This window comes from Rhinopithecus roxellana, chromosome 4 (assembly GCF_007565055.1).
Source record: "Rhinopithecus roxellana isolate Shanxi Qingling chromosome 4, ASM756505v1, whole genome shotgun sequence".
NCBI lineage: Eukaryota > Metazoa > Chordata > Mammalia > Primates > Cercopithecidae > Rhinopithecus > Rhinopithecus roxellana.
In genome coordinates this window covers 67,079,322-67,105,646 of record NC_044552.1, presented here as the reverse complement: position 1 = coordinate 67,105,646, position 26,325 = coordinate 67,079,322, and the positions used below count along the sequence as shown (strand labels likewise).

The 26,325-nt window shown below is 44.1% G+C and overlaps 1 protein-coding gene across 2 annotated transcripts in view; it reads right to left on the bottom strand.

Annotated features, from left to right (window-relative positions):
- Positions 1-26,325, bottom strand: part of SCAF8 (SR-related CTD associated factor 8) — a 230,669-nt gene that overhangs the window by 32,783 nt on the left and 171,561 nt on the right. Inside the window, exon 21 of one of the 2 annotated variants that reach the window (XM_030928253.1) lies at positions 21,560-22,701. The exons of the other annotated variant lie outside the window; for it this stretch is intronic. The gene's annotated coding sequence lies outside the window, so the exon portion shown is untranslated. Of the gene's footprint in view, positions 1-21,559; positions 22,702-26,325 lie in introns of those variants that run through there. 2 annotated transcript variants of the gene reach the window in all.

Sequence of the window (26,325 nt, the reverse complement as noted above, 5' to 3'; positions counted from 1 at the left end):
GAAAACTGTTAAATCCTATCAGTGTAGGAAATTGAAAAATTCGCTTCTCAGGAGATGGTTAGGCTGAGAACTGATAAGTGGTGGGGTGAGGGGAATCTGCCTGGAGCTAGGAGGATGAGGCTGGTCCTTGTGGTTCCCATAATCCTATTAAGCAGTTCCTAGTGGAACTTAATCTGGTCCCGAAGTGGATGGCTGGAAGATAATAGCTCTTGGACTTTAAGTGTCACTTAACTATATAGGTAAAACTCTAATCTCTGCGCTCAAGGGCCCATCAGTGTAATCAAACTGAGGACTCTCAGAGGAACCTGCTTCCCTGGCAGCCTGGGGTTATAGCAAATGGTAGTTACAAAGTGCTCCTTGGAGATAGGTGCCTTATTTGGGTGGAAGCAATTTACTCTGTTCACTAGAAGCTCATCCTGTCTAGACGACAGGGTTGATCTCAAGTGTTGGAGTAAAGAGGAAATCCTCCATAACTTGCCTGCCAAGGTAAAGACTCAGGTTCACCCTTGGAACAACTGTAATCAATCTCAAGACGTCCTCTGGGTAACAAAGGATGCTAAGACAGCTGCTTCTTCATTAGCCAGGAACACTAAATAGAAACCATCGTGAGTGGAACACCCATTGGCTGACTGCAGCTCAGCCCCCGCTGTGGATGGCCAATTTAGATGAATAAATGTGCTTTTGTCTAGTTGTTCCATCAATTACTAACAGAGGGATGTTAAAATCGCCAACTGTGATGGCGGATTTGTCTATTACTCCTGTAAATTCTGTCAATCTTTTGTTTTCTTTCCTTTTTTTTTTTTTTTGAGACAGGCTCTCACTCTGTTGCCCAGGCTGGAGTGCAGTGGCACAGTCATAGCTCACTACAGTCTCAACCTCCTGGGCTCAAGAGATCCTCCTGCCCCAGCCTTCTGAATAGCTGGGACTACCGGAACATGTTGCCATATCCAGCTAGTTTTTAGTTTTTTGTAGCAACAGAGTCTCACTATGTTGCCCAGGCTGATCTTAAACTCCTAGCCTTAAGCGATCCTCCCGCCTTCGCTTCTCAAAGTGTCGGGATTATAGATGTGAACTATGGTGCCTGGCCTGTCAATATTTCTTCATGTATTTTAAGCTCTATTGCTGGACATATACAGTTTTATGACTTACATGTTCCTGGAGAATTGTCCCTTTTACCTCTGGTAATATCATCCTGAAGTCTATTTTATTGTGTATTAATATGGCCATTCCAGCTTTCTAAAGCATACTGTTTCTGTGACATAGTCCATCTTTTTTCTTTCAACTTATCTGTATTTATATTTAAAGGCAGCATATAGTTGGGCTTTTATTTCTGCAGCTAACAATTTATATCTTTAAATTGGACCGTTTGGTCAATTTATATTTAATGTTAACTACTGATGTGATTGCATTTAAGTCTGCTGCTCAAATTTACTTTTAGTTTGTCCCATATGTTTTTTAAATTCTTCTCCTTACCTTCTTCTGGATTAAACATTACTTAGAATTCCATTCTTATTTCTCTATTGTCTTTTAGCTGTGCCTCTTTGCATTTTTTTAGAAGAGTTAATATGATATTTATTTATGTATTTATTTATTTATTGGAGATGGAGTTTTGCTCTTGTCGCCTAGGCTGGAGTGCAATGGCGTGATCTCAGCTCACTGCAACCTCCACATCCCAGGTTCAAGCAATTCTCCTACCTTCAGCCTCCCAAGGAGCTGGGATTACAGGCGTGTACCACCACACCTGGCTAATTTTTGTATTATTAGTAGACATGGTGTTTCACCATGTTGGTCAGGCTGGTCTTGAACTCCTGACTTCAGGTGATCCACTCGCCTCGGCCTCTCAAAGTGCTGGGATTACAGGCATGAGCCACCTCACCTGACCCTAATATGATTTTTATAAGAACAAAAACAAATACCCTAATACCATCTGCCTCAGGATATCAAATCAATGTATTAAATGATGTAATTGGTTATCTAGAAGAGCTGAGAATTCTCCCACCGTCACTTCTGCCAAGTCCTTAAAAACAGGGAAAAGCAATTCTTCTAGCTCTTCTATGATTCTATACAGGAAAAGAATTTAGAGGTTTTTCTTCAAACAATCTTTATAAAAATCGAACTCCCTGGAACTTCACAACTTGCATCCTAAAAACTCAGATTTCAGCACTTCTGTTATGTTTCCTCATGGCTCTTCCATGAATTTCCTCTGTACTCATGCAGGATTGCAATGCATTCTCTGAAAATACTCTCCAAAATCAAGTGTCAGGCCTGAAGAGAACTAAACAAGTCTACGGCTTGCAAGGAGCGCCCTCTTGAGGGAGCCTTTATACAAATGTTGAGATCCGTATGCTTTGTCTGAACTCACGGTTCCAGCATCAGGGGGTAATAAAATCAGTCAATCCAGGAGATACACTGGCTAAATTACGGATGTAAATATCTTCTTATTAGAAGCGAGTTCTAACTCCTGAAAGTCAAGATAATCTCTAGCAGAAAAAAAGCAAAAGCAAAAACAAAAAACAAAACACAGTACCTCACTAAATGTATTCCTTAAATATAAAGTAATACAAAGCTACAAATACACTAACAATCAGAAAGACAATATGACTGCAGCATTCCGGTGCTCCTGTTCATTTTAGATATTGTTCCTTATCTTGAACACGGAAAGGTAAACTTTCTCCAGAGACACAGCTGGTGGGTGTGGATGCGTCACACAGTGGTCAAGAGAAAGACTCCTGATCAGAGGCACCAGAGCTTAGAGACTGATTCTGACACTTCTCAGTTCGCGTGAACTTGGGGAAGGTTTTTGTTTGTTTGTTTTGAGAGTGCTGTGGCACAATCATAGCTCACTGCAGCCTTGACCTCCTGGGCTCAAGTGATCCTCCCACCTCAGCCTCCCAAGTAGCTGGGACCACAGGCACACACCACTACACCAAGCTAATTTTGCAATTTTTTTGTATGGAGATGGAGGTTTCCGCCACATTGCCCAGGCTGGTCTTGAACTCCTGGGCTCCAGTGATTCACCTGCCTAAGCCTCCCAAAGTGCTGGGATTACAGGTAGAAGCCACCATGCCCAGCCTTGGGGAAGTTTTTTAATCCCTTTAAGTTTAAGCCATGTGCAAAATTAGGTTGATAAGAGAATCTACTTCAGAGGGTTGTGAAGATAATTAAGTAATAAAATGCACATAGAGCCGTGAGCACAGGATCCAGTGCAGAGGGAGCCTTTGTGGGTGCTGGTGCTACTGATACTATCCATGATTATAAGATTCTAATGGGGCCAGGCACTGTGGCTCACGCTTGTAATTCCAGCTCTCTGGGCGGCCAAGCCGGCAGATCAAGAGATCAGCCTGGCCAACATGGTGAACCCTTTTCTCTATCAAGAACACAAAAATTAGCTGGGCATGGGGTTGTGCACCTGTAATCCCAGCTACAGGACTGAGGCAGGAGAATCATTAGAACCTGGGAGGCGGAGGTTGCAGTGAGCCAAGATTGAGCCACTGCACTCCAGCCTGGGAAACAGAGCAAGACTCCGTCTCAAAAAAAAAAAGAAAAAAAAGACTCTAATGAGCAGGACACCACCAAAAAAAACAAAACAAAACAAAACAAAAAAAAGCACTAAAGCTGCTTTTTGTGTCCCTGATTATTACATTCTTTCAACTTTAGTTTAGAAAAAAAAATACATTTTTTTCTGATTTTTTTTTTAACCATCATTCAGGACATTGTCTGCTAACTTAGAACAACAGCAGATTTAAGGTGTTGTGCATATGATACTTGAACGAGCACAGTCAGTTCAGAGGATGAGCTGATTAAGTCACTTGCCCGATTTTCACGGTTCAACCAAAGCTACCGGCACAGTTCCCACGGCCACTCTCCACCCTAAGCTATGGTGAGGCTGCCTCTCTGACTTGATGCTGGAAATGTGGAAGGACCACATTCTGTTGAGATTGGTGACCTTGTTCCAAACTTCCCCTAACTACCAGCCTCGCAGCAGAACAGAAGTCATGCTTACTCCTTTGCACCTGTAGCCTCCGAGGTAATGCTGTCCCCGAGGTAATGCTGTCCCCGAGGTAATGCTGTTGCAAACCTCTTTGGTCAGCTCTGAGTCTTCTATTTGTTTTTGTTTGTTTACTTGTTGGGCTTAGGTCTCCACCTCTGCCCAGAACACTGAGATGGCAAACAAAGCTGGGAAACTGGCAGGACAGTCTGCAGGACTTGAACAATATTGGAGAAACACGAAGGAACAAGAGGCAGAGAGGTGACGACCTCATTTTCCAACAGATGCAATGGTGCTGTTAGGAAAACACCCAAAAGGAAGCACCCACATGGGAGGATGGAGATAATGACAAGACCGGAGAGTCTCGGAAGCTCAAACACCACCGTGCAGTCAGGAGTTGTCTGGAAGTTCCAGCAGGGCGTGGCAGAAATAACTTTGCCCAGTACCCTGTGCAATTGGGCAGGGCAGGCCCAGGGACAGCTCAGGGCCACCACTGATGCGTCTTCCCCAAGTGTGAGCTGGGGAACATCAGGTCACATGTTAGCTGTAGGACAAACCCCAAGCATCCTCCCATAGCCTCAATTTTATTTAAAAATGCCTAGGCGGTGCGGTCGGAGAGTTAAGTAGTTTGACAGAGTACAAATCATGACTTGTATATGAAAACAAATCTATATGCAGGAATAAAGGGTAAAGTTCACACACAGTTTTATGGCCACACAGGAGTTTGTGATAAAACAAGCTATTTCATGCTTTTGGCAAATCTCTGCTGTGCCCCTGGCCCGGAGGACAGGGGATTTATTTTTCTCCTTTGCCAGTAAGAGTAACTGAGTGAGGGCCAGGTGCAGTGGCTCACGCCCAGTGACTCACGCCTGTAATCCCAACACTTTGAGAAGTCAAGGTGGGAGGATCACTTGAGGCCAGGAGTTCGAGAGTAGCTGGGCAACATAGGGAGACCCAGTATCTACACAAAATTTTAAAATGTAAAAATTGCAAAACTTAGCCAGGCATGGTGGCACGCACCTGTGGTCCTAGCTGCCATGAGCTCAGGACTGCCTGAGTTTGAAGCTGCAGGAAGCTATAACCGAGCCACTGCACTCCAGCCTGGGTGACAGAGTGAGACCCTGTCTCAAAAAAGAAAGAAAAGAGAAGAGGAGAAGAAAAAGTACCTGGGTGGGGAAAAGTCAGAACTGCTGCTCGAAAACATCAGCAAGCCCCCCATCTTAGAAGTGTGGTTTTGTGAAACCTCTTTGAGGCTTACCTATTGACCACTCCAAGTGCTTCTGTAACCTGAACCAGTTCAACTGATTAACCATTCCAGGTGTAACGTTAACCGTGTTACAGTGATGCAGAACCAGAATTGCCCGGGCATGGGCAAAGGGAAAAGCTTTAACCCCCTGACTGTTCCCACCCCAAGCCTGGCAGACCCGCTGCCATGGCATCACCTGGGACTAGTTAGAAAGGCCACAAAGGCTCACGCCACCCCAGATCGGGGAACAGACTTGAGCACTGTTTGCTGTCCCCTGGCCAGTCAGTTCACAATACACTTTTATCTTTTCTTATCATCTGGTACCATCGCATTGGCTTCCGTGCGAGAAGCAAGCTCTGTGCTGGGTAACACTTCTGATCCAGAAGTCTTCACCTACATAGCAAGGATGCTTGGGGGACATGTAGAAGCTTCCAGAGAGTACCAGATGTTGTCCCATGTGGGGAATCCAGACTCCCCCCATGTCCTTGCTACAGAGCAGGCCACCAATCCCTCTACTGAGAGTGGCTCAGCCGGCTTTAAAGGTGAGCCAACTTGGAGGCACAGCGGGCTTACAGGGTAGAGAGGAGCAGTATGCTGGTGACCAGCTGGACTTCTCTCTCCTGCTGAGGCTGAACTACAGCAGGAGACTGCATCATCCCACCTTCCTCTTGGGACCTGGGAAGGCCTGGGAAGATCCCAGAGGTGAAAACAGAAGCTATGCATAGCATTTCCCAGTGGTCTCACCACGACATCTTTTCAGATCTTGATTGGCCCTGGATAGGAAACTTAAAAGGGAAGGTGATAAGCCAGAAGCTTTTAAAATTAGGAATGTGTTACTCAAAGCCCCCCTTGGCTTTTGTATCACAGCTACCTTGAGGCGTTTTCATTAGGATTGCTCGTGAGGCTTGTGGAAATGCTGTCTGTGGCCTCCTGAGGAAAGGAAGGGTATGCGTGTGTGTGTGTGTGTCTGTGTGTGTGTGTGAGAGAGAGAGAGAAGACATAGTCTGAGGTTCAAAAGCACTGGCAGGAAATATCAAGTTCTATTTTTAAAAAATTAACTTTCAATAATTACAGCTGACATCCTATGAAATAGGTAAATATAATTATCCCTTTTCTGATCAGAAAACGGGCACTGCAGAGTTCTTTTTCTTTTCCCCTTCCTTCCTTCCTTCCTTCCTTCCTTCCTTCCTTCCTTCCTTCCTTCCTTCCTTCCTTCCTTCCTTCCTTCCTTCCTTCCTTCCTTTCTTTCTTTCTTTTTTCTTTTTGAGACAGAGTCCCACTATGTTGCCCAGGCTGGAGTACAATAGCGTGATCTCAGCTCACTGCAACCTCCACTCCCAGGTTCCAGCGATTCTCCTGCCTCAGCCTCCTGAGGAGCTGGGATTACAGGTATACGCCACTACCCCCAGCTAATTTTTGTATTTTTAGTAGAGACAGGGTTTCACCATGTTGGACAGGCTGGTCTCAAACTCCTGACCTCAGGTGATCCATCTGCCTCGGCCTCCCAAAGTGCTGGGATTATATGCATGAGCCACTGCGCCCAGTCTCAGATTTCTAATATTAGTGCTCTTCCCCATGATAAAGTGTCTGACTCCATAGAACTCATCTGGGTCCGACTCCAATTTAAAGTCAGTAGAAATCTATTTTGAGAGCAAAGATTTTAGATCAAGGTCCTCTTTCAACTTATAAGTTTTAAAAAGCAAATGCTTTTAAATTGCATGTGTATTCTGATACAGGAATAATTGGAATGACAGAAAACCTTATGGCCTCGGCAGGTCACATTGTGTGCTGTGTTGTCACTGTCCTGTGTCTGAGAGGTCGGGGGAGCTGAGCAAAGGGAGGGGGAATGGGGATCAAACAGGACGGGAAACAGCAGATGCCCCCGGGGAAGGAATCTTCTAGAGAAAATCTCCTCCATGGGAAAGAGCTTAACAGTGTGAGAGGAACTGCTCCCTAGCTTGCTAATGCTGAGGACAGCAAGACCCAGCCCCCTACTGTGCTCAAATGCTGCTGGAGCAGCTGCAGGCGAGAGTCAGATCCAGAAGCTTCCAGCCTATGCCTCCAGCCTGGAGAACACATGTGCCTCCCAGCACAGAGGCATGCCTAGGCCCCACTGCAGGTGCTCAGGGAGGGAAACCCCACTCCATCCTGACCCGCTTTCTAGTTTTCCCTTGGTGATCCTCAGAGGACACACAGCACTTATCAGAGAGACCCAGGTTGCCTGGCATGCCTCACCCTGTCCTTTCCTATTCTGTCTATTCCATCCTGGCTCTTATCAGGAGTCTGGCCCGTTCCTAACAGAAGAGCAGCTACCATGTATTGAGTCATCACCATGCTCCTAGCACTGTGCTGAGGGCTTTATCTAACAAACCTCATTGGATTAATTATTGGCAGAGCTTCCATCTCTGTGTTTCCCTACATCACCCCTGACCAGTGCATCCAAAGGATACCATGCGCTCATCCCCCTGGCTCTTCAAGACCCCCCAGATGACCACCACAGGGCCCCTTTGCTTTGATGAATGCTTCCTTGTCTCAGAAAATGGCGCCATGCCCAGCCCGTAGGAAATCGGGGAGTCATCTTTGACTCTTCCCTCCTCGCAACCTCCATACCTGGCCCTCCAGGAAGTCCTATTGAGGCTAAAGACATCAGTCTCTCTCTTAAAATTCCTCAGGCCTTCAGCCTCTTGTTTGTTTTCATCATTGCACTTATTAAAACTTGAAATTATTTTATCATTCTGTTTTTTTTTTTTTTTTTGAGACAGTTTCACTCTTGTCATCCAGGCAGGAGTACAATGGCACAATCTTGGCTCACTGCCTGGCTCCACCTCCCAGATTCGAGTGATTCTCCTGCCTCAGCCCCCAGAGTAGCTGGGGTTACAGGCACCTGCCACTACACCGAGTGAATTTTTGTATTTTGTAAAGACAGGGTTTCACCATGTTAGCCAGGCTGGTCTCGACCTCCTGACCTCAGGTGATCCACCTGCCTTGGCCTCCCAAAGTGCTGGGATTACAGGCGTGAGCCACTGTGCCCAGCCAATCATTCTTGGTTTTTTATTTTTTTTTTGAGACAGGGTCGTGCTCTGTGGCCCAGGCTAGAGTGCAGTGGTACAATCTAGGTTCACTGCAATGTCCACTTCCTAGGCTCTGATGATCCTCCTGCCTCAGCCTCCTGAGTAGCTGGGATTACAGGCATGCACTACCACACTCGGCTAATTTTTTAAAACAAATTTTCATAGAGACAAGGTTTTGCTATGTTGCTCATGCTAGTCTTGAAGTCCTGAACTCAAGCAATCTACCTGCCATGGCCTCCCAAAATGCCGAGATTATAGGCATAAGCCACTGTGCCTGGCCCCATTTTATCCATTTCTTGGTCACTTTTCCTATTAGAATATACAAGACATGCATGTTGCTCATGCATTAGAACATATGTCCCATGAGTAACAGTCTGTTCTTGTTCATGATCTATATTCCAGTGCCTCGTCAATATTTGTTGAAGGTTGAATAAATGACCCACCTGGTACTCAGATTTTGTTCTGTCCTCTCTTCCCACTCCACCTCATCAACTCTCAGCTCTTCAGCTCTCTTGGTTTTAGTGGAAACACTCCCACCAATGGCCTTCCTACCAGAGGAGAGATCAGACATCCTACAGAGACCTTTGGTCTGGTCCCCAGTTCCCCAACGCCTCCCTGAGAACTGCAGCACCTGGAGCCCGAGGTGGAATTCCTGGGCTACATTTTTGTCTAGTCGATGCAGCCCAAGAATGAGAAAGGGCATCTGAGATTCCCTGGGTTTGACCATTTTTTATCAACAACTCATTCGTCATTTCCTCTTCCAGACTGCCCAGATATCTGGCCTCTCAGAAGAGGAAGTGGGTTAGTCTTGGCTGGGAACTTCCTCCAGCATGTGAAGGCCTTCCCCCTTTACCCAGCTCCTGGCCTATTCTGGCTCTGAGCCTCGGGTACTCACACCTCCAGCTGTTGACCTGTCCTTCCCTCAGGTTGTGCCTGGGTGATCCCAGGGTGGAAGGTCCGTAGGTGCACAGACATGGGGCTCAGCTCCAGTCCCCCAGCTTCCACTAGCCGAGACACAGGACAAGTTACTCTCCCTTTCTAAATCCCACCAGCCTATGAGAGAGAACCCTCCCAGACCTGTTTTAAGGAGTAAGTGAGGAAACATATCTAAAATGCTATTAATATCTAAAAGGAATAAGAGCTATTCTTTTGTGTGTTTGTGCCACTGGCTGAGTTTGTATGAGGAGGGGGTGAGACACAGTGCCTTCTCTCACAGAAAAAGCCCCAGTCCTGGTGCCCTCCATCCTGAGCCTACTTTTGTAGAAGGCTGGTCTCTGTTGAGGTCAGTTACCCCAAAGTGGCCCACATCCCCCACTCGCCAGTTACTTTCCCCATTCTCTTCCCTAGTGGGGAGGGGATGAGGAATTGTTTCAGGGACCAATCATTGGCACTTAACCCAAGAACTTCCATTCTGTTTTTGTGGGCACATTTTAAAAATGAGTCAAGGCCATTTGCATTTTTATTGAGGTCTTCTGAGGGATCGGCCAGCTCCCTGAGCCAGGGACCCTATGAATTTCATGAGTAAGTCATGCTTGCCATACCCAGACTGTTGATAAGGACAGAGAGGAGGGCTGGTCCTGGGTTTTGGGTGAGTGACGTTGTGAGCAGATGACTTCCATAAAAATAAAAATTGAATTGAATTCCATTAAATTAGCATGCATCTTTCTTCAGATCTGACGTGGTAACTGCACCATCTTTCCTACACAAGCATGTGGATTCTCTAAAGACGGTGGAAATCCCAAACCTAAAGTCATCAGGAAGCAAGCGCGGGTAGCACAGCCGATGCGAAGGAGGAGCTGCGGACACAGCGGATCTGATTACTCCCAGGTGTATGGCCCAGGACCCTCTATTTCCCCTTCTCTCGTCCCACTTTCCACTTTCCAAACATTTCTCTGCACTAGGATGAGTAGATACAAGAGGAAAATGTGACACGTAAATCAGTAAAAAAAAAAAAAAAAAAAAAAAAAAAAATTATATTGACTCAAGGCAAGCTTTTCAGCATCCTCTAAGGATTTGAAATCCCTGTGTCCTCTCTGGGTCCCTAATATACAAGGAGGCTTTGTCCTGTGAAAGGAAAGGAAAAACCAGGGCTTCTTGAGGGTAAGAAGAGCTCCCTAGATGCAAACTGCTGCCAGGTGCCTCCTGACAGCCATGCTGAGAAAAGGAAGCCCACTGCAGAAATGGCAAGAAAGTGTAGAACGCTGCCTTTGTGCCACGCTTCGTGCAAACATGCCAATGGCTGGGTCTAAAATGGGCATTTGTTCCCTCACCATCAGTCCAAGACTTGTCACAGTCCTGGTAACGAATGCCTGAAATGGATCTGGCTTGAATGCCACCTTTTCACTGGCATGATCCTGAGACAGTCAGGCAGTGGCTTGCAGTCCCTCAGGTTCCCTGCAGGCTGTCCTCGACAGGCACCCTGGGCCTCCCATCTGGGAAATCAGGGTCCCCTCCCCACCGTGCTTCAAGCCAGAGGTCCTTATAATGCTAGGAAGCTTCTGTCCCCTTAAGGCCAATCTCCTCTGGGGCTTTTAAAAATCGTAACAAGGTACTTGGAGTTCCCACACCACTTTCCATCTCAGCATCTGAAAGTTCCTTGAATGTGGCTCACGCCTGTAATCCCAGCACTTTGGGAGGCTGAGGCAGGAAGATGGCTTGGGCCCAAGAGTTCAAGGCCAATCTGGGCAACAAAGGGAGACTCTGTCTCTACAAAAAGTAAAAAAATTAGCAGGCCGTGGTGGTGCACACCTTTAGTCCCTGTTGCTTGGGATGCTGAGGTGGGAGGACTGCTCGAGGCCAGGAGGTCGAGGCTACAGTGAGCTGTGTTTGCGCCACTGCACTCCAGCCTGGGCAACAGAGTGAGACCCTGTCTCAAAAAAAAAAAAAAAAAAAAAATTAAAAAAATTTTTTCAAAAATTCCTTGTAAGTGGAAATTATTAAAACCAAGCCTCAGTAACTTAATTAACCTTGGTTGTCATTTAGGAGGAGGCAGTTTGTCACTCGCCTCTGTGATTCTGCCACAAGGTGTATTTTGGTTAAACATAAGGCCCAGCTAATTATTTTGTATTTTTTGTAGAGATGAGGTCTCGCTTTTCATCCAAGTTGGTCTCAAACTCCTGGCTTCAAGCAATCCCCCTGACTCGGGAGACTGAGGCAAGATGGTTGCTTGAGCCCAGGAGGTGAAGGCTACAGTGAGCTGTGATTGCACCACTGCACTCAGGTCCGTGCAACAGAGTGAGACCCTGTCTCAAAATATAGACATATATTAGGGACCACTATATATGTGCCTATACCAAGCACATTTTACCTCTGAAATTCAAAACTACTGTAATAAAAGGGCTGTTACTGATCCTTCCTTTAAAAATTTTTTTACTTCATTTTTATTTTCTTGTTTTTCAACTTTTTAATTTGAGACAGGGTTTCACTCTGTCACCCAGGCTGGAGTGTAGTGGCACAATCATGGCTCACCATAGCCTCGACCTCCTAGGCTCAGGATCCCCTGACTTCAGCCTCTTGAGTAGCTAGAACTACAGGCGTCTACCATCACACCTGACTAATTTTTGCATTTTTTATACTGGCGGGGTTTTGACATATTGCCCAGGCTGGTCTTGAACTCCTGGGCTCAAGTGATCCGCTCACCTCGGCCTCCCAAAATGCGAGGATTACAGGCATGAGCCACCGTGCCCGGCCCTTACTTCTTTTTAATGCGACTCTCATTATTGTAAAAATGGAATTTGAAACAATCATTAAAAAACATTAGGGAAGCCAGGCATGCTGACTCACGCCTGTAATCCCAGCACTTTGGAAGGCCAAGGGCAGGTGGATCACTTGAGGTCAGGAGTTCGAGACCAGCCTGGCCAACATGGTGAAACCCTGTCTCTACTAAAAAAATTCAAATTCAAAATTAGCCAGGCGTTGTGGCCCCCGCTGGTAGTCCCAGCTACTCAGGAGACTAAGGCACAAGAATCGCTTGAACCCAGGAAGCAGAGGTTGCAGTGAGCTGAGATCATGACACCACACTCTAGCCTGCGTGACAAGAGCGAAACTCTGCCTCAAAAAAAAAAAAAAAAAAAAAAAAAAAAAACTTTAAGGAAATATTAAATAAAAAGCAATTCATTTCCTGACACTTTAATAAGACATTTTCCTCTATTGGAAAACTTTCTCTACTTTGTCTCTTCTCCAGATGAATCTTAGTCAATAATTCACTTCTCCATCAAATGCTTCTCTATCCCTTACCACGTGTAAAGAGCACTGCACAGAACACAATGATCAAACTCATCTTTTGTCCCTACGAGTATCACAGTCGTGGACTCTCCAGTGGCCATAGATGGACTGCAGGAGGTGAGTGAGTTCTGAACACAACCCAAGAGCTGGACACACCTTTGGGTCACACCCTCACTGCACTGTTCCCGCTGCTGCTGCACTGACTATTGACATTTACTGAAGACGCCTTTTGTCACAGGCAATGAGCTGAGACTTCAAACGTATCCATCTGATATAATTCTCCCAACAAGGCTATGAGGGAGGCATTATCATTCTCTTCATTTTAGAGATGTGTAAAGAATTAAAATAACATGCGAGCCGGGCACGGTAGTTCACGCCTGTAATCTCACCATCTAGGGAGGCTGAGGCGGGCAGGTCATCTGAACTCAGGACTTCGAGACCAGCCTGCGCAACTTGGTGAGACCCCATCTCAACTAAAAATACAAAAATTAGCTGGGCATGGTGGTGGGTGCCTGTAGTCCCAGCTACTTGGGACTCTGAGGCACAGAATCGTTTGAACCTAGGAGGTGGGGGTTGCAGTGAGCCGAGATGGCACCACTACACTCTGGCCTGGGCGACAGAGCCAGACTCCATCTGAAATAAATAAAATAAAATAAAATAAAATAAAATAACATGCCATGGTCACAGAGCTCAAGATGGGAGAGGTGGATGTGAGACACAGTTTCATGTGGTGACTCCAAAGCCAGTCCTCTTCCTGCTTACAGACACCCACATAGTACCAGCCCTCCCAGCAATGCATGGAACTCACAATAGTGTTGCTCCCACCAACTCAGCACAGCCTCCTTGCAAAGCTGAACTCTGAGTGGTCTTTAAAATGTTCCTGGGGCCAGGTGCGGTGGCTCATGCGTGTAATTGCAGCACTTTGGGAGGTCGAGGGGGGCGGATCACCTGAGGTCAGGAGTTCGAGACCAGCCTGACCAACGTGGTGAAACCCCATCTCTACTAAAAATACAAAAAAATTAGCCAGGCATGGTGGTGGGGGCGTGGTGGGGGGGTGCCTGTAATTCCAACTACTCAGGAGGCTGAGGCAGGAGAATCGCTTGAACATGGGAGGCAGAGGTTGCAGTGAGCTGAGATCGTGCCATTGCACTCCAGCCTGGCCAACAAAAGTGAAACTCTGTCTCAAAAAACAAAAACAAAACAAAACCCACAAATGTTCTTGGGCCAATGAGGAAGAAAACCAGTATACCATAAACCACTGAAACTGACCCAGTCGTGCCAAATAGCTGACTGAACTCATACACCCTTTCATTTTTTCAGTGATCAACCATGGCTTCCTTCCTATATCCTTCTGAACTCGATGCAAACAGACCTCCTCAGTGAGGTCTTCCCTCACCATCACATATAAAATATTAGCCATGGCACCCCCACTGCTGTCCATTTCATCCTCCCTGCCTGGCTCTGTTCTTTATGGCACTCACGTTCAACCAAAATATTACATGAATGTCACTGTCCTTCTCTTCCCACAAGATGAAAACCCCTATGAAAGTAGAGGCTTTGTTTTGTACATTGCTGTATTTCTGGTGCTAGACAGTCTCTGGCACAAATTAGATGTGATCTATTAAAAAAAAAAGGATACATTTTAAATGAACACAATTAAAACACCACGGATCCCAAAAATGTTGTAGAGTTCAGGGTTTAGTAGAGTCCTGAGGGTGGTTGTAAAGTTCCTTCATTCTGCCAAAACTTTACGTACCTCTTGAGCCTACATGAAAATTACAGTAAAGAAAGAAACAGGACATACAAACTATCTTTGTTATTTTTTAGGCCTTTGCCTACTGTGCACTTACGGGTTTTTTTTTTGTTGTTGATTTTTTTTTTTTGAGACGGATTTTTGCTCTTGTTGCCCAGGCTGAAGTGCAATGGCGCAATCTCGGCTCACCGCAACCTCCGCCTCTGGGGTTCAAGCGATCCTCCTGCCTCAGCCTCCCGAGTAGCTGGGATTACAGGTATGTGCCACCCACGTCCGGCTAATTTTGTATTTTCAGTAGAGACGGGGTTTCTCTATGTTGGTCAGGCTGGTCTCGAACTCCTGACCTCAGGTGATCTGCCTGCCTCGGCCTCCCAAAGTGCTGGGATTACAAGCATGAGCAACCACACCCAGACTGCACTTGTGGTTTAAATTCCTTTATGTCTGTCCAGATTCCTGTTAGCCCCCAAAACCCTGACGTTTCACTGTAGGTTAAAATAATGAGAATTTCCAAACAGCAACAGAAGTTCTACCTTCTTCCTAGTACCTTCAGGAGACATAATGTCCTTAGCTAAAGAAAAATGGAAACCTCATTTGGTAGCATGCCAGCACCGTCTGCTTGGGGCTGTGATTATCCAGTGAATTAGTTGAACCTGTGGCTTAAACAGTCCCTTGCCACAGTTAATCCTTAAGACTTGCTATAAAACTGGGGGAGTAGAGGTTGGGGAAAACTGTGGTCACCTGAGTTCTAGTCCTGTTTTGCTTCTAACTGCCCATGTGGCTTTAAACAGTTCCTTTGACTGTTTCCTTATTCATAAACTTGATTCTTTGGTATTGGAGGGCTAGCAAGCTCTTATGGAATCAGACAAGAAGCCATGGCCCTCATCAAAGAAAATGTTAAAGATGTTGAAGGTGTTTCCTATAATCTCAGAGTGTTCACTGTTAAGAACTCCTGGGGCTGAGCTGATGATCTGAGTTTCTTTCAGCTCTGACATTCTCTCTCTCTCTAATACACAACCAACCTCCCCTTATTATGCCACCATAAGAGACCACTCACCAAGAACAAAATGAGATAGACTTTCTACCCTTCCCCAAGTCTGAGTATAGGAATCACATTCACCCCAGTGACGTGTGATCAGCCATGTACCCACCAAACTCATGAAATCAATCAGCCCTTGCCAAAGAGTCCACTTCCCAATACTCCTCGGATTTATCTACCAGGCAGATACTGTTCACAAAGCCCTGGGCAGACCCACCCCACCCTGGAAAAACAGATGAACACAATAGCCTTATCTCTGAGTATAAGGTGGTAACATTCTTTCCAGCAAGCTAGAAATAGATGAACAATTCAATTGTCTCAGGGAAAGAAACCACATCCCATGTGACAGTGAGCCTGGCTGTCACCTACTTGTTTTCGTTTCCATTAAACTGACCTCACTTAATCATCCGCAGTGTTTCCTTGCCTTTATTTTACCTTAGGGATGCATGATGGCTATCATTTCCCGAGTGCCCAGCCTGTGCCAAACCCATTACATGTGGTATTACTAATCACCTCATGTAAACATGGTTTTCATTATGCAGATGGGAAAACTGCCGGCACAACTGTCTTGATCACACAGAGAAACCAAGGCTGGGCGGGGTTAGATGACTTGCTCCAAATCACACAACCCACAGGAGGCCCAGGACTTCGAAACCTTTCCTTTCTTCCCTGTAGCCCAGGGATTCCCAAACTTGTCTGCATATTAGAATCCACCTGGAGAGCCTCTAAAACTCCCAATGCCCAGGGCACACTCTAGCAGTCATAATCTTTGCGGAAGGGACACAGGATTCAGGATTGTTGAAGCTTCCCAGGTGATTCTAATATGCAGACACGTTTGGGACCAACCCTGGAAGCCATGGCAAGCATCTTCAGCAACACACATTTACCAAATAATCCAAGTGGAAACCAAGGGCAAGGAATAAAAAAGAAGCAAACCGAAGACTGAGCTAAGAGGAGCTGAGGAGACACACCTGAGTGAAGGAATGTGCTTTCTTTAAGGGTGATGGAAGGAATTTGGTAAGAGAAGAAACTTCCTTGATGTAAGCACAGACAAATCCAATGGGATGCTGGTGTTTAGTGACTGTTTAAGGGATGAGCTAAAATACACTAACCACATCTGTTCTATTAAGTGGGTTTCCTTTTTGCTGTGTCCTTGGGAGGAGAGTGACTGTCATTAATGTCCATTTATGTTAGAAGCTGGTGCTTTATGAACTGAGCTTTGTGCCTGGTGCTGCTGCGGCCCCCCAGTCCAGCATGGTGAACCCCATGGGCATTAACCCAGACCCGGAGCACCTCAAGGTCCTGGTGGCCTTTGCAACAGCAAAGACTGTTAGGATTATATCCAGTAGAGCATTTATGTTAGTGCATTTAAAAAATGTATTCAAATTCCTGAAAAACTGGAGATCCATTGGAAAAACCTTAAGCCCCAACTATGCTAGAAAATAGTCTGTTGCTGTAATATCTTGGGGATCCTCAGCTGGAAGGTTTTGATGGTCTGGTTGAGCATACTGAGGAATTATTACGTTTACTTGGAATGTAAGTAGGATTTTAGTTGAATGGAAGGAACATTATTGCTTGTGTCTTGGCTGAAATCAAAGAAACAATGATTAGCAAATGATTTGGGGGTGGTCATGCTTGTACTTATTCAAGTTAATAATCTGCTTTAAACAACATGTATTCTCTACAGTCTTCACATCTGGACAGAGATGTCTGGATTTCCAAAGGAAACCTACATATCATAAGTCTTACATTCCATTTAGTTAAATTCCTGTACTTAGATCTGATGTATCCTTTTGCCTGAGAAAAAGACAGCAGCTAATGCTGAATTAAATCCACAATTCTCCGATTATCTATTGGCTTTAGTTTCTCCTTTTGTATTTAATGATAACATCTTTCTAAGTCAGATACAACTAGACTGAAAACATTCAATCAACCCTACTTCTATGCAACTGTTCATTGTGATGGGGATCTGGGAAAACTAACCTTATTTCTGTGTACTGCTAAGATGGCCCCAGGAAAATCAAACCAAGTTCAGAAAAGAATAACTTTCTTTCTATCCCACTCTCTTGCCATAGTCTCTCCTTATTCCATGAAATACATTTTTTTTTTAAATAAGAGAGATCTCTTGAGAAACTCTGAATTATTTTGGTTTGATATAGTTTCTTGTGTTCTGTCTGTAATTTTCCAAACGTTGCAAAGCCAAAGTCCTTGTGTTTGAAAGTATTTTGAGTTCCCCCACCCCGTTTACAGGTGAAACGGGTCACTTCTCATGTTGAATTCAACGGCAGCATTCATGGATGGTGGGACCTATATCCTTGCTAGAGTTTCAGGGTTTAGAAAAGAGGCGTTCACTAGTATAAGTCAATATAATCTCTTGGTTCTCCAATCCAAATAAAACTATAAATGTGTTACTGGCTAGGAAACAGCAGAAGACTAAACAGTAAGAACTGTTTTCTTTTTTACGATAGTGGCAAGTTGAGCTAATAAAGAACAAGTCATTTTTAGGGAAACTACTGATTTGCATCTGCCTCTGTGAGCTTCCTTTGCATTCATCTTGTGCTTAAGCTGCAATACACACCCGTATTCCCATTGAACATGCACGTTCTACTGACATGCTCAAGCATACTTTTAATGCATTGTTCCATTTCTGATCTCAAGCACCGCACTGTGTATTTAGTAAGCACTAGATACATACGTGTTGGATGAATGAAGGAATATTGGTATTTGGAGACAAATTTGCAAGATTCTAATAAAAAAAACAAGCACAGGACCTGGAGTCAGTGTGAAGAAGGTGGGGCTTCGGTTGTGGCCACACCTGCCGTACATGAGGTGAGAACCTGGGAATCCCTTTCTGGGGCACTGGAGCCCCAGATCTTGTTCCAGAACCCAGAGCTGGCCTCTTGGTCCCTGCGCTCTCCTGGCAGTCCCCAGCCAGGCCTCACCTTTGAGAGTTTTGCTTTTTTGTGGCCTAAGAGGATTCTAGTCACTCTGCTTATGGCCTTCAGTCCCATGCTATGTGTACTTGTGAGTGCACTCACATCACACAGGATAAAGAAAGCCCTTGGGCTGAGTGCGGTGGTTCATGTCTGTAATCCCAGCACTTTGGGAGACCAAGGCGGGTGGACCACCTGCGGTCAGGAGTTCAAGACCAGCCTGGCCAACATGGTGAAACTCCATCTCTACTAAAAATACAAAAATTAGCCAGGCATGGTGGCAGGTGCCTGTAATCCCAGCTACTTGGGAGGCTGAGGCAGGAGAATTGCTTGAACCTGGGAGGTGGAGGTTGCAGTGAGCCGAGATCACGCCATTGCACTCCAGCCTGGGCCACAGAGTGAGACTCCATCTAAAGGTAAAAAAACAAAAAACAAAAAAAGAAAACCCTCTAGTGCATGGACATTTCTGCACTCACATTACACAGGGAAAAGCAAGCCCGCAATTGCATGGACATTTCTGGCAAAAGTTACTTCCTTTTCCTCGTTAGCTTTTTCCTTTTCTGTTGTAATGAAAGGGTGGGAATGATGCTGTAAGAAGCAGGGAGGTCCCCCTTGCATTTCTGACTGCTGTGGCTCTTGGCCTGTGTGACACTGTGTGCGAACTTCTAAATATCAGTGCAACTCACCACACAAGGTCCCTTGAGATACAAGATAACATTTGCCACAGTCTTCATAAAGTTTTGCAAAACATCTTTGCAATAGCAATTGCTTCCACTCAGTAATATTCTTCCCATCCCATGATCAAGCAGACAAAATTAAAAAGAGGCATATTCGGGCTTTTTCCCAGCTGTGCAAGCTGAGAGTCACGGCCATCTGAAAGCCACATTTATTTCTAGCACTATGGATCCTTTAGTGGATTTTAAAATTTGCATTAATTTTATGAATGATATCTTTTTAGAAAATATATCTGAATACAGTGCTCGAACTTGTAGTTTTAAAAGTCTGGACTAAAAATGCATGTATATTTTTTCTAGTTTACAATCTTCTTTCCTAAGTCATCTACAATAATAGGCAGTTGATTTGTATCTTATAGGATTGAGAAATGATTTAGTTTTGTAATAATATGAGAATGGATGAAAATGAGCATCATTTTATTTCCTTATAGCTCACAGATAGAATATATTTCTATGATATTAAAAAAAGTTTTTGAGGCCGGGCGCGGTGGCTCAAGCCTGTAATCCCAGCACTTTGGGAGGCCGAGACGGGCGGATCACGAGGTCAGGAGATCGAGACCATCCTGGCTAACACGGTGAAACCCCGTCTCTTCTAAAAATACAAAAACCTAGCCGGGCGAGGTGGCGGTGCCTGTAATCCCAGCTACTCGGGAGGCTGAGGCAGGAGAATGGCGTGAACCCGGGAGGCGGAGCTTGCAGTGAGCTGAGATCTGGCCACTGCACTCCAGCCTGGGTGACAGAGCGAGACTCCGTCTCAAAAAAAAAAAAAAAAAAAGTTTTTGAAAGAGATGTGTGCCTCAGAAGAAATAAAAGGAGTAAATATAGTATTTTTCACAGATACTAAAAGGTACAGAAAACATCTATAAAACTGTAACTATGAGCCAGTCTACACACTGCGCCAGTCTACACACTGCGCCAAGCTGCCTCTCTCTGTAACCTTTAAAGAGTCCTCCAAGAGGAAGCCCAGTTATAAAAATGATTGGATTTGATGCCACCACCAATGTCTGGAATGTTCTTCAATTTTCATACATAGATGCAGAAATAGTGGATTTGGGGAAATCATTAATAATGAATGAAAGGAGGCATTCTTCTAAAGCATCAAACTTCATGACTTTCTTAACTGCTTATACTTTAAAATCATTTAAAACACAAATTACTCTGGATAAAAGTAATCATCTATGGGTAATTCCTTTGTGGAGGCCATTCTGAAATAGTTTTTTCCCCCCTCTATGAGGAATTTATTAACCACAAAGAAATTGCCTAAGACCACCCATCTCATTTGAATGAGATCTCTGTATTAGAATTCAAGTGAGAGGCCAGCATTTACTTACAAAGCCAAACAACCCCCATGGGGGATTCTTTCTAATTGTTCAAATACCAAATAGCTTCAGTTTGTCAAAGTCACTTAATACTGTTTTAAAAACCAGCTCGAAATGCTTTGAGTCCCTGGAGAACCGTGACTTTTGAAAGCTTTCCTTTGCAATGGACTGAAGCAGGGATGGAGTGCGGACTGTTCAATATTCATGCCGATTCACACAGAGAGCCTGTCCAGATGCTCAGGTCGAGGGGAGCGGGAGCTTCTGAAAAGGGAATTCATCCAGGGAACAAAAGCATCAACCTCTGCCCCTATTATGCTGCCTTGGGATTTTAAAAAGATTATACTCTTCCAACAGATGGGCCTTCGTGTGCACCTGGTCATTGGAAAAGCACCTCCAGCTAAGTGCTGACTGCATATGCACCCAGTGCTGAAGGAATGATCCTCTTTTAACTTCATTTGCTGTTCTGTTTCTCCTCTCACCCTATCCACCGAAAAGAACCTCAGAAACTTCTATTTTTTTCCCCATTTAATTTCCCAAATCATTTGCTCATATGTGCACAAGAATGGTGAGGTTAGTCACAAATCCATACTGTTCCTTTGTGGGAGGTGGGGGCTTGACGGGGTGGGAAGTGGGAGCTAGATGGATGTTTGCCAATTGCAAGTTTAGTTACAAAAGAATAGAAGGAAAGGGATCTTTTCTCATTGCCATATCAAATTTGGTACAGGTGCCAAGCAAGATCTAAGTTTCTACATAGGCTCACATGTCTGTGTTTCTTTGGAGCTGTTTTATTTCTTACTGCAATATGATGGAATACATAAAACAATATTCCAACACTACCGGGCAGAGAATCAAACAAATAAAGACCCTATTGAAAAGCCTATAATTGCCACTATATTACCTATAGCCTTCTCTAGTTTTCTACTTACTACTTGTAAAAGAAAATATAATTATAATCAATTTAATAGAAAATCTGCTGTAAGGAGAAACTCAAGAAAGCTTAGGTATAATCCTCAGGAATTGATTTTAATCCATGTTATAGAATGCATATTCAAAAAGGCCTTGGCATTCAAAAATCTCTTGGCCTTTCAATAAATAAAGAGAGTGGTTATTCAAATATAGAAAACAACAGTGAAAGGCTTCAACTATGAATGTATCTCTACATCTTTATACATACAAACTGCTCAGTTACTAGGCACAGACAGACCACAAAAGATGCACTAAGCTACACAGCAAAATAAATGACTAACAACCAAAATTAGTTTCAATTTTTATTATGAATGTCCAAAGTGACAGCATACTGTGAAAATGCTAGGTTCTCATTGATTAAATTTCAAGAGACCACAGACTACAGCATTCCAAGCACTTTAATTTTTGACAGAGCCAAAAACAAAGAAAAGAATGATAAAAATGTTCTTTTGGGTGTAAACAGTATTCATATTTGAGTTTTTATATTTTTTTCTTCCCTGCAGGTATAGTGAACACTGATATTTCCAAAACACAAATCCTGGTCTGGATACTTGCAGCAAACTTTTATAATCTCTGCCCGAATAAGAAGCTAATAAGAAATGTACTTATAAAGTATGTTTATGATACCATGTGATATGTTTGTTCATCCTCATTTCCTTATCTATCCTGCAAGGCTTCTTGTCTACCACCCGGGTACCTGCTGTTGGTAATTACAGGACAGGGAGGCTGAAGTCAAACACTCGGAAGACTGTACTGAATCCTGGATTTTCTGAAAGCTGCATTTACTTTTTTTTTTTTAATGAAAGCTTAAGATTTTCAGTGTTTGAGAATGTTCAAGGAGATACCTAATGACAATGGATTAAAGCCACCAATCAAGAACTACACAGTCTACACAGATTGTGTTCAAGAAAAAAAGCCTTGGTTTACTAAAGCTATGGTTCTAGTAATCTGTAGGTCCAACACAATATGACTTTTTCTCTCCCCGCCTGAAGGGTTTCCTTGCCATCTGTCCTTCCCATCACTGGTACTGGATGATGCTACAGATGGAGTCTGTTGCCACTGATATTGCAATCAAATCTGGTCCTGTGGAAGTGGGTATCTCTTACAGATGCAATACTGTTCATCTGAGTGGATCCCCAAAAAGAACAATTATGAACTAGAAACTCATAGAGTTTGTGTTTAAAATTTATAAAATTAAACCTGCTCCAACAGGTAATACAGGGAGGCATGCTTGCAACCTCTGGATTCAATCAGAAACAATGCCTGACAGCACAGAGCCTTCTCAATAGGTAACGGTGGGTTCCTTTTAACGCTTCCTTAAACAAGATCCGATGTGATGCACATTAGAACTTTGAAGCACGTCTGTCTCATTTATTTCTACAAGGCCTGGGACACAGGAAGCTGCCAGGACTTCATTCATCATCATCTTGCCTGTTGACAAAAGGAACAATAACTGGTCATCACTGGTCCATGGAATAACTTTTCCTAGTTTTTTTCCAAGATCATTCCTAAAGAAAAGATGGTGTCAATACAACAGCAAATGTTTCAATGTTTGATGAATTTCTGTGCTCTAAAATGCCATGCCTTCTTCCAACAGAGCAGGAAGAACCACGTCATGCAGTGTTCATTGCTCTCCAAATGCTGGGATGGTTCAGGAGACAGCCCTGTCCTGGAAGTCAGCTGACCCAGGCTCCACACATGAATCTGCCAATAACTAACACAGTCACCTAAACTTGTTCCTTGGTTCCTTCCCATGTAGACGAAAAGGCTTCAGTGGAGCATGTCTAAAAAGGCCATCCAGTGCTACCTTTTAATAGGATCGTGTGGTCCTGCCTTCTTAGCTCCTTACAGAGCATCACCAGGTACGACCATCTCAAGTTGTGGCTTACAAAATACCTACACCTGGGTGCCCGTGGTCCTTGTTCAGCTTGGAGCTGAGAACCAAGTGAATTTCCAGAGAAATTTCAAAATATCTATTAGCATCTTGAAGTCCATTAAAATCTTAAATGTGTGATGGATACAAAATTCTGAAAATACACATCACCATGTTTTCACATCTTTTGCTGTCTTAAGGTCAAAAAAGTGTCTTTTTTTTGGTCCCTGTTGGCTTTCTTAAATTAAGAAATAATCATATAAAAGTTGAAAAATACATTCATAAGCATAACGACATAGAAGCATTCTGTAGGAGCCTACTATCTAGTTATATAATTCAACTAGTTGGACTAGTTTAAGTAACTACGCCAAGTAACTTTACCAAGACACATGTCTGGTAGCAGAGATGGGACCTAAACATAGTCTCACCCTAAAATGAATGCTTTTTTTTTGAGATGGAGCCTTGCTCTGTCACCCAGGCTGGAGTGCAGGGGCACAATCTCAGCTCACTGCAACCTCCGCCTCCTGGGTTGAAGCGATTCTCTTGACTCAGCCCCGTGAGTAGCCGGGACTACAGGCACGCGCCACCATGCCCGTCTAGTTTTTTTGTATTTTTAATAGAAACGGGGTTTCACCATTTTGGCCAGGCTGATCTCGAACTCCTGACCTCAGGTGATCCACCCACCTTGGCCTTCCAAACTTCTGGGATTACAGGTATAAGCCATTGCGCCCAGCATCATATATTTTAAGGCATCCTGTTGTCATGTGTGACAAGAAAGGTGGCTGAAATATTTTTCATCTTTCTACCGTGCTTTTGGCATAGAGGGAAATGTGTGAACGATCCACACAAAACTGGTCCCAAAATATCATCTATTACTTGGATTATTCTAAGTGTTTTGCGAATGAGTTTATTCTTCAAACTTAAAAGCTGACTTAAACAAGCTGACTTAAAAGCTACCTAGGAAAGAAAAAGGCAGTGAAGATAAACTCGGTCATTTGACTCTCAATAGCAACAAGACTAAAGTTACACAGTCATTTTCTTAAATCTGGATAAGATTTGCCAGGTTGTAACCAGATCGGGCAGTTGTCCACAGCAAATTGGTATTCATGTGGTAAAGGCACAGAGATCACAATGGTGAACAAAAAGAAAATGATACAAATTCACTCAAATTATGGAGTGGGGACCTATAAAATGACGTGTAAACACAGGCACATACACTAACACAGACTAAATGTGTGTTTCTTTGTTGCCAAGTAAGATAAATAAATGTTTCTGTTTCAACAAATGAAGTTAAAATGTAAGTAAAATTTATTATGGGATTCTGGCAAGTATTTTTATGACCATGGCTTTCTGGGATGATTTTGTTGCTGTTGTTGTTTTTGAGACAGGATCTCACTTTGACGCCCAGGCTGGAGTGCAGTAGTGCGATCTCGGCTCACTGCAACTTCTGCCCCCTGGGTTCAAATGATTTTTCTGCCTCAGCCTCCTGAGTAGCTGGGATTACAGGCACGCACCACCATGCCTGGCTACTTTTTGTAGTTTTAGTAGAGATGGGGTTTCACCATGTTGGCCAGGCTAGTCTTGAACTCCTGACCTCAAGTGATCTGCCCGTCTCGGCCTCCCAAAGTGCTGGGATTACAGGTATGAGCCACCACACCAGGCCTCTGGGATGATTTAGTATGTATTGTAAGTGCCTGATGGCATCGCTACAAGTACGCGTGAAATGATTCCTCGCTGAAGACGGTGGGTATTGAAAAGTAGAAATGCAAGCAACAGTACAGAGGCATGGAAATGATGGGCTTGACAGTGTCTCTTGGAGAGTGCTTTAGTTTGCAAAGGCTTCTCATGTTTGTGCTCTGGTCCTTACAACAAGGGAGCCAGCTTCTGCTTGGGGAGGCAGCTGAGATGAGTGAGCTCAGGCGACCTGCCCAAGGTCGGTGCTCACTGTTTTTTTTTTAAAAAGCAAAACAAAACAAAACACACACACATACACACACTGTCTCTTGCTCCCAACACTGAATACTGATGAATTTACTATTTCCTATGTTCTTCATCTCTTCTGCATAGTGTTATTACTACTATTGGCACTCATATATTAAGGGCTTTATAAAGAATTCTTGCAAAATGGATATAACAGAACATGACGACTGGATCCTGTGTGATATGTGATTAATGTCTCTGCATAATCAGGACTTGCAAAATAGATATAACTATCTCCACAAAGAAAGAAACTGAGCGTCAGAGATGTGCTTTGCCCAGTGTCTCATGGCAAACAGCAGAGCTAGAATTCTGAGCCTATTAGCTTTCGATCCCCAGTTCCTGCTTTCTCCATTGTGCATGGTGTTTTGGCGTATGCTGAGCCACTAAGCAGACACCCACTATATATGCTATGCAGCTCCATTTTTAGGTGTCAAACCCAGCATGAGCTGCTGCATTCAAAGCCTACTCAAGTGGCTCATGCCTATAATCCCAGCACTTTGGGAAGCCGAAACAGAAGGACTGCTTGAGGCCAAGAGTCCAAGACCAACCTGGCAACATAGAGGGAGCCTATCTCTACAAATAAATAAGTAAATAAAGCCTAGTCTCTCACACACACTCATTCAGCTACTCCAGAGATCTGTGAAGTATCTGGATCAGAGATCCATGCTGAGGGGACATGACAAACAGGTGGGCTTACTTCAAACTCCATACACAGCTATAGTTCTTGTGAAGAAGTGCATTCTCACAGAGTCAGGGATCACCTTTTGTAAGCAGTTACCAGTGTGCACTGAGCTCCCATAATACTAGCTCTAATTTCATAGTAAATAAACAGTAGGAGGGTCAAATCCCTACTTTTCAAAGGGAATATGGTGCAAAGGATAAAACGTCTTTGAAATAAATTTGAGAAGTGGTAGTGTCGAGGCAGAATACCCGGAGGAAAATGAAACATTTTAGAACCAGTTTTCTGCAGCACAAATTGCCATAAACGATGCATTTGCTATAACTGTCCTTGGTTTCTAAATGCATAGTACAGTGATTCTTTCATAAAATGGATGACAATGAAGGCAAATGGAAATGAAGGTGCTGCTCAAACAGATGTCACTGGCTGGGAGACCCCTGGTGTCAGGTAACTTACATCGCTTGTTTAATCCAGCCAAACAGACCTGAAAAGTATTAGGTTGGTGCAAATGTAATTGCGGTTT